This window comes from Canis lupus, chromosome 37 (assembly GCF_011100685.1).
Source record: "Canis lupus familiaris isolate Mischka breed German Shepherd chromosome 37, alternate assembly UU_Cfam_GSD_1.0, whole genome shotgun sequence".
NCBI lineage: Eukaryota > Metazoa > Chordata > Mammalia > Carnivora > Canidae > Canis > Canis lupus.
The window spans coordinates 10,125,702-10,139,134 of NC_049258.1; the positions used below are offsets into that span (position 1 = coordinate 10,125,702).

The following is a 13,433-nucleotide window of genomic DNA, read 5'->3' on the forward strand; positions in this document are numbered from 1 at the left end:
GCTATTGTCCTCCAAAGAGTCATTGTTTCATGTTTTCAAAGATGTACTTTGTGCTGAAGGTTCATGTCAGTTATCCTGTGCTTCCAACACTCACCAATGTTTTTTACCTGATTGATCCGCCAAGGATTGTAGTTTGCTTTAACTTCAGAGTATTTTTATCTTCAATTTTATTTAATTTTGTTTCATTTTGTTTTCATAAGACAGTGTTTCAGCTATGTAATTGGGGCAAACCACTATAGGTTTATGTTGGATAGAAAAGTGAAATGTTACTAATGAGTTGAAATAACCGACTTTTGGTTGCCTATCACTACTGTTGATACATATATTAGAATGTATGTCTCAGAAGATGGTTTCTGTTTAAATTTTTTTTAAATTTTTATCTATTTATGATATCACACACACAGAGAGAGAGAGGCAGAGGGAGAAGCAGGCTCCATGCACCGGGAGCCCGACGTGGGATTCGATCCCGGATCTCCAGGATTGCGTCCTGGGCCAAAGGCAGGCGCCAAACCACTGCGCCACCCAGGGATCCCGGTTTCTGTTTAAATTTATGGTCAAGTTACAACTGAATTCTAACATGGATTAAAAGCTCCACATTAAAAAACATATATATATATATATATATATATCTTGTCCTGTATATATGTATATGTCTTGTTCTTCTATATATATGTATGTATCTTTTTGATATATATATATATCTTGTCTTTCTATATATATATATGTCTTGTTCTTCTATATATCTATGTTCAGATATATATAGATAGATATATAGAAGGACAAGATATATATAAATCTTAACATATATAGGACAAGTTCTTTATATATATATAAAATACAATCAGTTATATAATATATATATTCAGATATAATCAATATATAATCATATATATATTTATATATATAATCAGTCAAATATATACTATCTATACACAGTTATAGGGAGGGTCAAAGTTCCTTCCAGAGTCTTGTTTCTCAAAAATAATCCCCTAAAGTAATCCACGTGCCACAGAGACCCATTTGCGGCCACAGTCTGCTCCCCTACACAGTGGAGGGGATTAACAGCTGGTTGGCTGTGGCACAGGAGTGCTTTAATTCACAGGGGCTCACTGGGGGCTGGTGAGTGGGGGGCTAAGGGGGTGTCTGGGCCCGACCCAGGGAGCGTCGGTCACCAAACCTCCCCAGCATGAACGCCGAGAGACGCCTCGAGGGAGAAAGGCCAATGGAGGCGGGCCAGCAGGGAGGCGACACGTCCGTTTGCGGGCTCAAGCTTTCGGTTTCCTTTTCTCCATCTTGCTCGGGATTTTGGGGCGTCATCGCCAGCGAAGTCGATAGGGCGCAGCTCGAGAAGAGTCCCGCGGTAAGCAGGCTGGTACGTGCCCAGGGCTTGCTCCCCCGGCTCGCGACTCCCCCCGGGCGCGGGCCCACCCAGCCAGCCGGGGAGGGCCTCGGGGGCCACCCCTCCCGCCCCTCCCGCCCCTCGCCGCTGCTGCTGCACTAGCTCCTTCCGGAGCTGACCTGGGGCGGGGGCCGCCAGGCCTCGGTTAGGGGAGCCGACGGGCTCCTGGCGGACGATCCCCGGGTTAGGGTCCTCCCTTGGCTTCCTCCGCCCGGGCCCGCGGGCCCTGCTCGGCCGCCGGGGGCACCCGCCAGGTCACGGTTAGGGGAGCAGACGGCCTCCTGGCGGACGATCCCTCGGTTAGGGTCCTCCTGCCGGCTCCCTCCCGCGGGCGCCCGCCCGACCTGCTCGGCCGCGGGGCCCCCACCCGGGGCTGCCGCCGCCCCCGCCGCCCCCGCCGCCCCCGCCGCTGCCAGGCGCGCCCGGGCCCGCGTAACCCTTGCCCCACATCGAAGCTCCAGAGGACGAGCTTACTCCAGGGGACGAGTAAACGTTGCTTAAAATCCTCTTTGTGCAGGTGGCTCAATTCTTGGGGTAAACTGTTCCAAAGATTTGGCAATTAACTTTCGAAAAGCTGATGATGAGCCTTTTTCCCCCCTCCGTGATTACGTGTCTCTGCAGAAGCAGCCCGCCCGGCAGGAATTTTTACTTTATCGCAACAGTCTGGTGAAGTAGGTCAAGGGTTGCCTTTCACAACAGGGGACCAACAGATCTTGAGAAATTGCAAGGAAACTTCTTTTGCTAAAGTTTGGAATGACTGGGCAAGGTGTTTGTAAAGCCGTCCCATGGACTTGCGCCCCGCGCCCCGCCTTGCCCCTCCTTCAAAAGGACTGGGAAGGAGACACACACATAGGCGGAGGGAGAAGCAGGCCCCTGGCAGGGAGCTGGGTGGGACTCGATCCCGGATTCTGGAATCATGCCCTGAGCCCAAGGTCTCAACCTGGTCTCAACCGCCCAGCCACCCAGGCTCCCCAGAGCTGGGAAATGTTGATTTCAAGATGTACCTGCTTGATAGTGTCCGGATTTGGGCAGAAGGACAAGTTCTTTTTAAACATTACAGGGGGGAAAAAGGAAAAACATTACAGGGGAAAGCAATAGAACAAAGGCCACGGAAGAGTGTTTTGGCCCTAGGGAACAGGAAATGAGTAGGGCGCGGGTTAGTAAAAGGCCCTAAAACCCCGAATTATTTTCATTTGTTGTTGACATTTGAAATTTACTTACACGATGAGACGGTAATGACAACAAAGAGATGGAATATGTCACCGACAAACCCGGATAATCTAAAACTAAGACTGGGCTCTGGTGGGCTTGGCCTAGTTTAGGTAAGATATTTCAGAGAAGTGGAACAGAATTTTTGGTATTTTTCCCTCCATGGTTCCCCCTAAGTAATCTTACAAAAAAAAAAAAAAAAAGTTTCATTGGGAGAAAATTTGGCTGAACTCCAAAACTACAAAGAAGGCAAAAGAAAAGACTCGGGTTTGGAAGGGGATCTTGAATGTCACACGGAAATTTTTACTTTTCACGTATTTTTTTTAAAGGTTTTCTTTATTTATTCGTTAGAATACACACACACACACACACACACACACACACACAGAGAGAGAGAGAGAGAGAGAGAGAGAGAGAGAGAGAGAGAGAGAGGCAGAGACACAGGCAGAGGGAGAAGCAGGCTCCAAGCAGGGAGCCTGTCGTGGGCCATGATCCGGGTCTCCAGGATCAGGCCCTGGGCCGAAGGCGGCGCTAAACCAGGCTGCCCTCACTTTTCATGTTAACGTTTGTTTTGCTTTCAGCTTTTGAGATGCGTATCCTGATTAAAATGGCTTTTTCTTACGACTTCACGTTTTCTATTTCTGTTTGTAACTGACATTTGCACTTCGCTTTAACACTATATTCCTTACTAGCTTGCACCCATTTTCGACGGTGAAGCCGCCTGCAGGTCTGCAGGAGTGGGGTGCACCTTGCACCCCGCGATTGGGGGAGTGGGTGGGAGTATAGTCTCGGGCAGGGTTTTTGTGTGTTGTTTTTTTTTTTGGTGGTTTTTTTTTTTTTTTTTTCCGGCAGTAGCAGGGGCTTAGTGGAAGCTCGAAACCAAAATAGCTTTGGTCCTGGGGCACTTGAGTCACACAGCCCCGCTCCCTGCCAGGACATGGGGGCACAGCCGCAGCACCCACTCATTCTCCGCCAACAGCACGTAATTTCCCCCGAGTTCCACGTGGCGCTTTGCTTAGACAAAGAAGAGTTTCGGGACTGCCCCACGTACGCTTGCGGAGTGTTTTTTAGGTGCGGGGGCGGAGAGTTCTCGAACCGTGTCTCCTGTGGGCTGCCTGGAAGAGGCGCGCAGAGACTTAGCTGGATGCGGCCGTCGGGAGCCCGCTGGAGGGTGCACCTGCCGAGCGGGGCGACGCGGACGCCCAGTCTCTGGAATACCCGCAAGGCCTGCTTCCCGGAGCTGCGAGTCGGTCAGCGGCGGGTCTCACCCCCGCCCGAGGTCGGGCGGGAGCCGGGCTGCCCGGGCGTGAGTAGACTAAGAATCCCGTCCGCCCCTCCTCTCTCGACCTGCGCGTCGTGCTGGAGTCGCCTGGGCTCCGGGGGTGGAAGGACACTGTCCCCGACCCCCACCCCCACCCCCCACCCCCCGGAAAAGGATTGAACCGCTTTTTTAGCCCTTCTGGCCTGTTCTGGAGCCTTCTGGGGACTCACCTGCGGCAGTCAGATCACCAGGCATGTCACTTTTTTAAAATCTCAGGAATGGATTCCGTTTGGTTCTTTCTTTCTTTTGGGCCCCAAAGGCTAATTAAACTCGTGTTTATGGACTGAACTGCCTCCTCTCCTTTGATTTGATGTAATCCTACCAACATTATTGAGCTCCTATGGGCCAGGCCGAGTTCTGGGCGCTGGGGACCTAGAGATGGATCTGAACTTGGTTCCTTACCCCCCAGGAGCTCACAGAGCGGTTAGGGGAGACCGAGCAGTTACCTACACAGGTAGGTAGCCGTCCCAGGGGCCGCTGACAGCCACGAATGGGGGGAAGACTGTTGGGCCACGTTGGAGAAATAATGACAGATAACAGAGGGCAACGCCTACGTAATTACACTCATTCTTGCTTTCCTTACTATATATCAGTGAGATAACAAACATTATCGTTCTTGCAATGCCCTATTTCTCCTTTATGTTCAGCTCCTGTCACCTCCTCTCAGAAGCTTTCATAACCCACCACCACGTGTCCCCTTTCTCTATACTTTCATACACACGGTGGCTGTCTTTACGCTTACCATATGATTGCACTTAACACTCTGTATTGTAAATACTTTTCTTCAGAAACTTTTCAGTGAAGTTGTATTGTGATTATCTGTGTTTAAGTACCTGCAAAGTGAATAGAGAAAGCCCTCAGGAGCCCATTCCCTAAGATAAGAGAAGGTTGCAGTGTTTAATGTCTTTTTCAGACATTTAATGCACTTACATACAGACTTCTAAGTGTTTTAAAATATTTTTTTTCTTATTTTGTATGATGCTGTGTCTTCAATTGCATATCAGAACTGGTGTTTATTTTTTTCTATTAACATCTATGCTTTTCTCAGATGGAATTTCATTCGCCTCTAGCATCAGTGTTTCTAATGAAAGATTTTTTTCCTAATGACCACTTTCCTTGTTTTTGAGAACATATGTATCCATAATTTCCATTTAATTCATCTGCTTGTTCATATGGCCCCAAAGTTTTTTCTCCCTCAATTCTGGGTTCAGAGAAGTAATTTCTTCTTTGACTCCAAGTACATACAAATGAATGAATATATATGTCTATGTGTGTGTATGTATATATATGTGTGTATATATATATACATATACACAATATGTATATATATTCTTTGCAGATGAAACTGCTTCTTTCTCTGATGATCTCTGCTTTTAGCCACTTTGTCTTTATTTAAATTTTTGTGCAAAACAGGCAAACAGCTTCTTTGTTGTTTTCCTCCTATTGGGGTTATAATCTTTGGTAATTTAGTACTTAGAAGAACTAACCTTCACCCATGTGATACCACATTCATCTATATATTCAAGATGGTTTGTGTCTTCTGCAGTGAACTCTTCAATTGGAGAAATTAACCCACTTTATTTACATTAATATCTATATACTGAAATTTTTTTTAATTTTTATTTATTATTTATGATAGTCACAGAGAGAGAGAGAGAGAGGCAGAGACATAGGCAGAGGGAGAAGCAGGCTCCATGCACCGGGAGCCCGACGTGGGATTCGATCCCGGGTCTCCAGGATCACGCCCTGGGCCAAAGGCAGGCGCCAAACCGCTGTGCCACCCAGGGATCCCTATACTGAAATTTTTCAATGTAATTTTAAAAAATCCTCATAGCTACTTACTCCAAGGTTTAAAATGTTCTTCAGGCTAATGGCTTCCTTCTATTATTTGATTTTATAGGTGGGAACCCAAGCTTCCTTATCTAGCTGTCAAATTCTTGAGCTTTTTCTTTTTTTTTTTTTAAACTTCTTTTGGATCTTCCATTTAGCTTACTATATCTTTTTTGTTTGGTTTTGGTTTTGGATTTTACTTGAAGCTTCCAGAAAGTATAGTTTTAATAATCATTAATTTTGTTCTAAAGAGTAGGGACATGACAAATCTTGTTTGGATACTAACTATGAATAAACCAAATTCCTTGCAAGAATGACCAAAGCTTGATTCAAAGTTGAATAAAATAGGGATCCCTGGGTGGCACAGCGGTTTGGCGCCTGCCTTTGGCCCAGGGTGCGATCCTGGAGACCCGGGATCGAGTCCCACGTCAGGCTCCCGGTGCATGGAGCCTGCTTCTCCCTCTGCTTCTTTTTCTCTCTCTCTTTCTATCATAAATAAATAAAAATTTATTTAAAAAACAAAGTTGAATAATATAAATCAATAATAAGTGAATTCCTTCATTCAGCATTTACTGAGCACCTACATTTACTTAGTCTATCTTTTAGGTGGGTTGTCAACTGGAATGTCAAGGAACCTAGAAAGTGGGAGCAGACAGGAGATCAGAAGCTGGGTACCATTTAATAGATACCAGAGATAGTGATGGGGCTGGAGCAAATGGGGAATTTTTATTTTCTTCTGTACTTTTCTCCATTTTCCAGGTTTTCTTGTAGCACACAAGTAGTACTTTTTGTAATTAGAAAAAAGAATGCTGTGTAAAAAGAATTGCAAGATCTGTATATCTCTGGTATTATAGGTGACTTATGATTTTGAACAGGACTATCTCCTGATGGGCCAACCTTGGAGAATCCATTATATAAACTGAGCAAATATACCTGCTTGGTTGAATTTTTAATTCAAGCTAGTCTTGTATAAATGGGCTTCAGGGCAGAGAAATGTCTGCTAAATATTTTATTTTAGTGGGGCATAATTGATACCTTGGACATAGAGGATTGTTTCTTTTTTTTTAAGATTTTTATTTATTTATTCATGAGAGACACAGAGATTCAGGCAGAGACACAGGCAGAGAGAGAAGCAGGCTTCCCACTGAGCAGGGAACCTGATGCGGGACTCCATGCAAGACTTGATCCCAGCACCCCGAGATCAAGCCCCGAGCGAAAGGCAGATACCAACCGCTGAGCCACCCAGGCACCCCACAGAGGGTTGTTTCTTGAGCCTTAGATTCCTTTGATAAAAACTTAGAGAAGGATTGTATATTTTCCTGATTGTGATTGCATGGTGATAAAGATGACACTAAATGGTTCAGATACCTACAAAGAACTGAGGCTAGGTCACAGCCCTCCTTTGCAGTACTTGGGATTAAGATCTGATCTCTGAACTCAGGCTTTGCTGAAGCATTGAAATTTGGAATCTTGCTCAAACTCAGCTTTGCCTGTTGTTGTTTTGAGGAAATTGAAGCCTCAGAGTAAATTGATGAATGTAGTAAATGCTTCACACTGTCCTATGGCTGTTTCTCAATAACATGAGTGAAAAAGTGATAGCTCATGGACAATTAGTTGTGTCTTATACCATCTCATACAAGGTATTAGTAATTTTGGTGATGTCCTATTGAGGAAAAAATTCTTTAAATTTAGGCACTTTTGAGGCCATCATAGGAGATTTATACCACACACAGAGGACTGGCCCAGAGGTTTGGCAAAAATGAAAATCCTGAACATAAATCTTGTAGTTTTAGTAATTGTGATAAGTGCAAAGGATAGAATTTTAACTAAAGGAACAGGAGATATACCTTTTGTTAAAAGGCCAGGGGCTGTCCGGTGAGTCTGGCTAGAGACACTGGATTTGGCCTGTTCAAGATGAGGTCCTGCCAGCATGTAGGATGCCCTGCATGGCGGCTCACCAGGATCTTGCAGTCACACTGTAAGCCATTCTGAAACAATTGCATTGTTGTTCCTATATTTACAAAGCTTCCTTTCACAAGCTGTTTCCTGGATCTAACAGCCAGGTTCCAAGCATGATATCTACAGCAACACCAGCTCTGTCTTGCTTCATTGTAGGTTACGAAAGGATGAGTAGGCATCACACATGTGCGGGCTTGCTGGAGCTGTGTAATCATGACCAGTCTGTTCTTGGGGGGGTGAGCTTGACAGGCCTGGCCAGATGCACCACAGCCTAATGAACATGAAGGAGGACCTACCTATCCTCAAGGACTTTACCACATATGATAGATACCCAACTAGAATAAGATAAATATTGGAAGAGAGTAAAAACAGTGCTACAGAGCAGTGGGAAATGACCTGACTTAGGGATCAAGGTAAGCTTATGGAAGAGAAGCCTTGAAAGATGGGATAGAATTCCAATAGGTGGAGACTGGGAGGAGGAAAGGGGCTTTCCAAATGGAGGAAAATACTTAAACAAAAAGGTTGGGACAGAAAAGCTCTGTCCAGAGAACACTGAGATATTTATTTGTCATGAGTTAAATTACAAGTCGGGCAGAACTCTTAGGTATTCTTGGGGAGCTACTCTTAGGTACTTGGGCTACGTTGGAGAACTTTGCCCTCATGGAAGTTTAACTTTGGTTAAGATGGAATGGGCCATGGCGTACCTGGGTGCCTTAGTCGGTTAAGTGTCTGCCTTTGGCTCAGGTCATGATCCCAAGTCCTGGGATTGAGTCCCACGTTGGGTTCCCTGCTCAGTGGGAGTCTACTTCTTCCTCTCTCACTACCTCTCCCCTAGCTCGTGCATTCTCCTTCTCTCTCTCTCAAATAAAAAAAAAAAGTCTTTAAAAAGAAAGATGGAGTGGACCATTGCATTAAATGGATTTACTTTTATTGCGCCTGGTGATTCTGGGTATGTTTTTGTTGCCAAATGGATGTTTCATACTCTCCATCTAGATCCTTTCTTTTTCTGTGGTTCTTTCATCCTCTCATTTTCTACAACTTCTGTGCAAATGTTACAGATCAGGGAGGTGATTGGAGGTCATGTTATGTTGGCATTTGTGGGAGCTTCCCTGAGAGTCATGGGACTGAGCCTCATCAAAGAACTTTATAAAAGTATCTTCTAATTTTATGTCATTTTATAGTTGAGATTATCTGTTGTTTGTGGGCAATTTGCTATAAGTGAAATGATGACTTGTGAAGCTAAATAATGTTTTAATGTATATTTTTAGCTACTGACGCATAATAATGGTCAGTAACATCTCAAATTGGAAAGTGTTCATGGCTTAGCCTTGAGCTCAGCCTACATGGTCATCTAGACTATGTTTGAGTATGTATCTGCAACATTTCAGAAATCAGGAACCACATGATGATCTATTATTTATAAACCTCATTTTAAATATCTCTCTGTGTGTGGGGGTGTTATGCAAAATGGCATTTCATGCACTATCTTAGGTTTAAAATGTCTCAAATGGAAGAAGAAAGATGGGTTCATTATATTAGCTGCTTGAATTGTTACACACACAACCCACCTCCACAGATTCTGTACACAGAGAAGGAAGGTGGGTTCTGGTTTGAAATGACATCACAGAACTACATGAGATAGCCACATTCTTTTTGCCCAGGATCATGTAACCCCTTCTTGATCCTTTCAGAGTCTTTTGGGTGACTCTTTTAGGGACTTTATGTTCATGTTTCAGTGGGTATTTTCAGACACCTGACAGTTCCTTGTTTACATGCTAGTTTCTGCAGCTGGCGAGGCTGGCTATTCTCCATCACTACCCAGTTTTATGGTGTTGCTGGGAAATTACATTTACATTCATACTATGGCCATGCTTGTTTTCATTGCCATGCCATGGCTTTGCTTCAGGTAGAGAAGCAGTACAAAGAATGGAATATTCAGTATGTCTTTGGATAAGTTAAGGTATGATGGGAACTAGTCATGCTGGTGGCCGTGTTACTGATTACAGAGAATGTCATGTACTTTGGATACCAGACACTTTGGAGGCAAAGTTGACATTCTGTGAGAAAGATTGAGAAGCCTGACTTAAGTTAACCACATTTTACTGTCACCTCTTGGGGTCAATGCTGGGTACTAGGGAGGTATGTCCATAGCACTGTGATGATACAAAGAAGTTATTGGCCAAGTCCGTGTGAGTTCTTCCCAGGAAAGTTTTACACAGTATGAGACCTGAGAAGTGTTTTTGCTAGACAGGAAGTGGAAGAAGGTATTCCAAGCAAAAGCATAGAGGCATAGGAAAGAGCTCTGTGTTGGGGTTAGGTGGAAGCCAAATGTGCCAAGTGTGTATTAATGAGAGATGGGGCAGTTGCTGGACCACAAAGGGCCTTGAATGCAAAGAAAATTGGAACCTGCAATGGGAGATGAGGAATCACTGGAAGATTTAAATTAGGAAAATGACTTAGTTCAAGTGTGAACTTCAGAAAGTTCATTCTGATAGGAGATTGATTTGGAGGGGTTGAGACCATAGACAAGGAAAACAGAAAGGCCAGGGAAAAATCTGGGTGAGAGATAGGTGTTCCTTAAATGAGGATGTTTATGTTTTAATGTATATTTTTTCCTTAAATGAGGATATTTATCCTCATTTAAGTAACAGGTGCAGACGGAGGGTGCTGAGGACTCAGAGAAGGTTAGGGAGGGACTGTGTAGAATATAGTGGTGTGAGGTAAGCCAAAGGAGAAGAGTTTCCAGTAGGGATTAATCAGCAGTATCAGATGGGATAGAATACCCAGGTAAAAGAGAACTGTCAGGTGACCCTGGAATGTGGCCACTAGGAGGTCACCAAGTCCCCTACAAGAGCCACTGTCAGGACTGGGACACTAGGGTAAGCAGAGTGAGGCACTCGCCTCAGGCACAACCTTTAAGAGGGTGCTCAAAAACTTAATAATCAAGATAAAGTTTAGTGCAATGTTTTGAAAGAAATTGACACTCGTGCAAAAAATTCACAATGAACAAAATATCAGAATTTAAAATAGACACAGTGTTAGTTTACTGATTTTTCTTGTCTTGTTTCAGTATGGCTTGTTACTGAGTGTCCTTATGTAAAAGGTACAGCAAGAGGGAGGATGCAGGTAGGGGCATATTGAGGAGTGATTTGAAGTTGTAGGAATTGAAGCTCTGAGTGCAGACTCTTTCTTCATGAGGTTCTAGCTTTACATGAAGGGAAATAAAGTGAAAGGGTGGTTGGCCTCAGGATCCCAGGTGTAAGGTTTTTTTTTTTTTTTTTTCAGTTTATTTCTTTTTTTTTAAGATGAGAAAGACTTGAACATGTTACAAGCTGGAGGCAGACAGAGGTTGATGAAAGAGTGGTTGTAGGGGCTCATGGAGACAGGAGGGCACACAGGGAGTGGATGGCCCTGGCAAGGTGAGGGACAGAAGGTGCTGGCCCCATAGTGGGAAAGTGGAAGATTGTGGGAACTTGGTCCTGATAAGTGGCAAGGTCAACTGATAAGAAATGGCACCAGTGGGTGGTGTTTAGGTACAAGAAAGCTGAGAAGGTTGGAGCTGTCAGGCAGAGGTGGGAAAGGAGCTGACCAAGGTTCTGTCAAAGCAATTGCTGAGCAGCAATAAGGGGCCAGCTCTGGCTGTAAGCCACCAGGGTTTGGTGTGATCTTTCCCCCTTTCTTCAGCATGACTTGCTACTTAAAATGTATGAGTGGAGGAGGCTCACCGACAGAAGATGGGATACTGGGGTGGCCAACCATCCTGAGACTCCTGGGAGTGCGGAGTGTCCTGAGGACACAGATAGGACTTTAAGTGCTAGAACTGGAAAGTCCTGGCAAGCCAGGACCAGTCATATGTCGAAGGTGTTGCAGAGCTGGTGGTCAGGAGGCAAAAGGCAAGATAATTGAAGGTGCTGCTCAGAGAGAGAGAGTTCACATGTGCTCTAGGTCTAGTCTGAGGAGAAAAGGAGTGAATGAGGTCTTTACCTGGAAGGAATTTGTGAAACTCCATTTATTCATTGATTCATTCAACAAATATTGAATGCCTACTATGAGTCAGACACTGGGGTTCTTGCACAGGCTTTAACCACAAAGAAGGTATAAATGTCCTCATAGATTTTCCTTCTGTGTGGCTAAGGTCAGCTGGTGCTCATTCTCATCTCTATCTAGAGGATGGAAAGTTACAGACTGCATTTCCTAGACTCTTCTACAACTAGGATGTGAACTAGCCAACTAGGCACATTCAGGTAAGATGTGTAAACAGAAGTGAGGTAGAAGCCAATAGCTGGCTGCTTTTCTTAGTTTCTCTGTTGGCAAGCATGATGGTGGTGAGATAGGGATTTGGGCAGCAGCTTTGGAGGTGTTGGAAGCAGATGGGATGGTTGGCTGCTTTCTGAACTCTGGGTCACTTCCATACAGGTGAGTCCAGCACTCCCAGGGAAAGCCTCCTGATTCCCCACTGCCCTGGCTGAGACAAGATCTTTCAGGGTGCTATAGGTACAAGTAGAGTTGGCTTATAAATGATGTAAGAAAAGGATCCCAATTCCCCCCACCCCATATGCATCGGATAACCAGTTGTCCCATCCCATTTTTGGACATTAATTTCCTTTCTCTATTGATTGGTAGGACCACTTTAGTCATCTGTGTGTGGGTTGATTTCTGGGTTCTCACTTCTGTATTGGTTGCTTTATTTTATATCCCCATGCCATATTACATTTGTATAAAACCTTGATACCTGGTAAGGTAACTTCTTCCAACTGGTTGTTCTTAAAACTTGTATTGGTTATTCTTGGACCTTCTCCTTCACATAGATTTAAAATCAGCTTGCCACAGTCTGCGGCAATTTTTAAAAAATTTTTTGATTGTACTTATATTAAATTTATAAATTCATTTGATTGTTTATGTTAGCCAGTTTTTTCATATTATCTAGTGCAGGGTTTCTCAATCTTGGCACTATTGGTGTTTGCAATTGGATAATTCTTTATTGTGGGGAATGTACATCAAGGGATGTTTAGCAGCATCCCTGGCCAGAGGACCAAAAATGTCTCAAGACGTTTTCAAATGTCCCCTGAGGGGCAAAACTGCCACTGATTGAGAACTATTGATTAAGCCTCTTGTATTGAAAATTTTCCTTATTTTTCTTGAAAGTTTTCATATTTATTTAAATTCTTTCAGATTTAGATTCTTCAGATGTGAATTTTATTTGTGTTGTCTACCACCATGGTGATTTTTATTTTGTGCATGACAGTTTTTAAGCATGAACTTGCCTCCAGCAGAATGGATGTCTTATATATCTTGGGTTGTGCCTTGTGGGGTGGTTTTGAGCTTGCTTCTGAGGATCTTAGAGGCTTTCCTAGTTTGAGAGTGATTTTTATTTCTTGGTTTGGGATGAAAAGAAACCCCAACAAAGTAGTGATTACTTGGACCCTAACTCTACTTCTCCCTTTCATGTTCTTCTTTCTCAAGTGCCTGTCATCTTTAGCTACAATTAACTGTCTCAACACCACCCTAACATATAGACACTGGAATTTTGCTGCAGGTTGGTCTGACTCAGTACAGGATCTGTAGTTTTCCTTTTGATATTTTTTCTGAATATGCCAGATGCTACCACTGAGTAATTTGGATTTTGCTGCCAAACTATACCTCCATTAGTACAGAGGGAAGACAGCATGCCAGTTCTCTTGCTGGGTGTGCGTGACTGGCAGAAAGCAGTCCTAG

At 44.1% G+C, this 13,433-nt stretch overlaps 1 protein-coding gene across 13 annotated transcripts in view; it reads left to right on the forward strand.

Annotated features, from left to right (window-relative positions):
* The first annotated feature begins 1,152 nt into the window (after positions 1 to 1,152).
* CFLAR (CASP8 and FADD like apoptosis regulator) overlaps positions 1,153 to 13,433 on the forward strand; it is a 38,888-nt gene continuing 26,607 nt past the window's right edge. For 2 of the 13 annotated variants that reach the window (XM_038585339.1, XM_038585335.1), the window contains exon 1: positions 1,153 to 1,372. The gene's annotated coding sequence lies outside the window, so the exon portion shown is untranslated. Of the gene's footprint in view, positions 1,373 to 3,679; positions 3,915 to 4,056; positions 4,121 to 4,140; positions 4,384 to 7,900; positions 8,132 to 13,433 lie in introns of those variants that run through there. The other 11 variants (XM_038585338.1, XM_038585334.1, XM_038585344.1 and 8 more) reach the window with 8 other exon arrangements.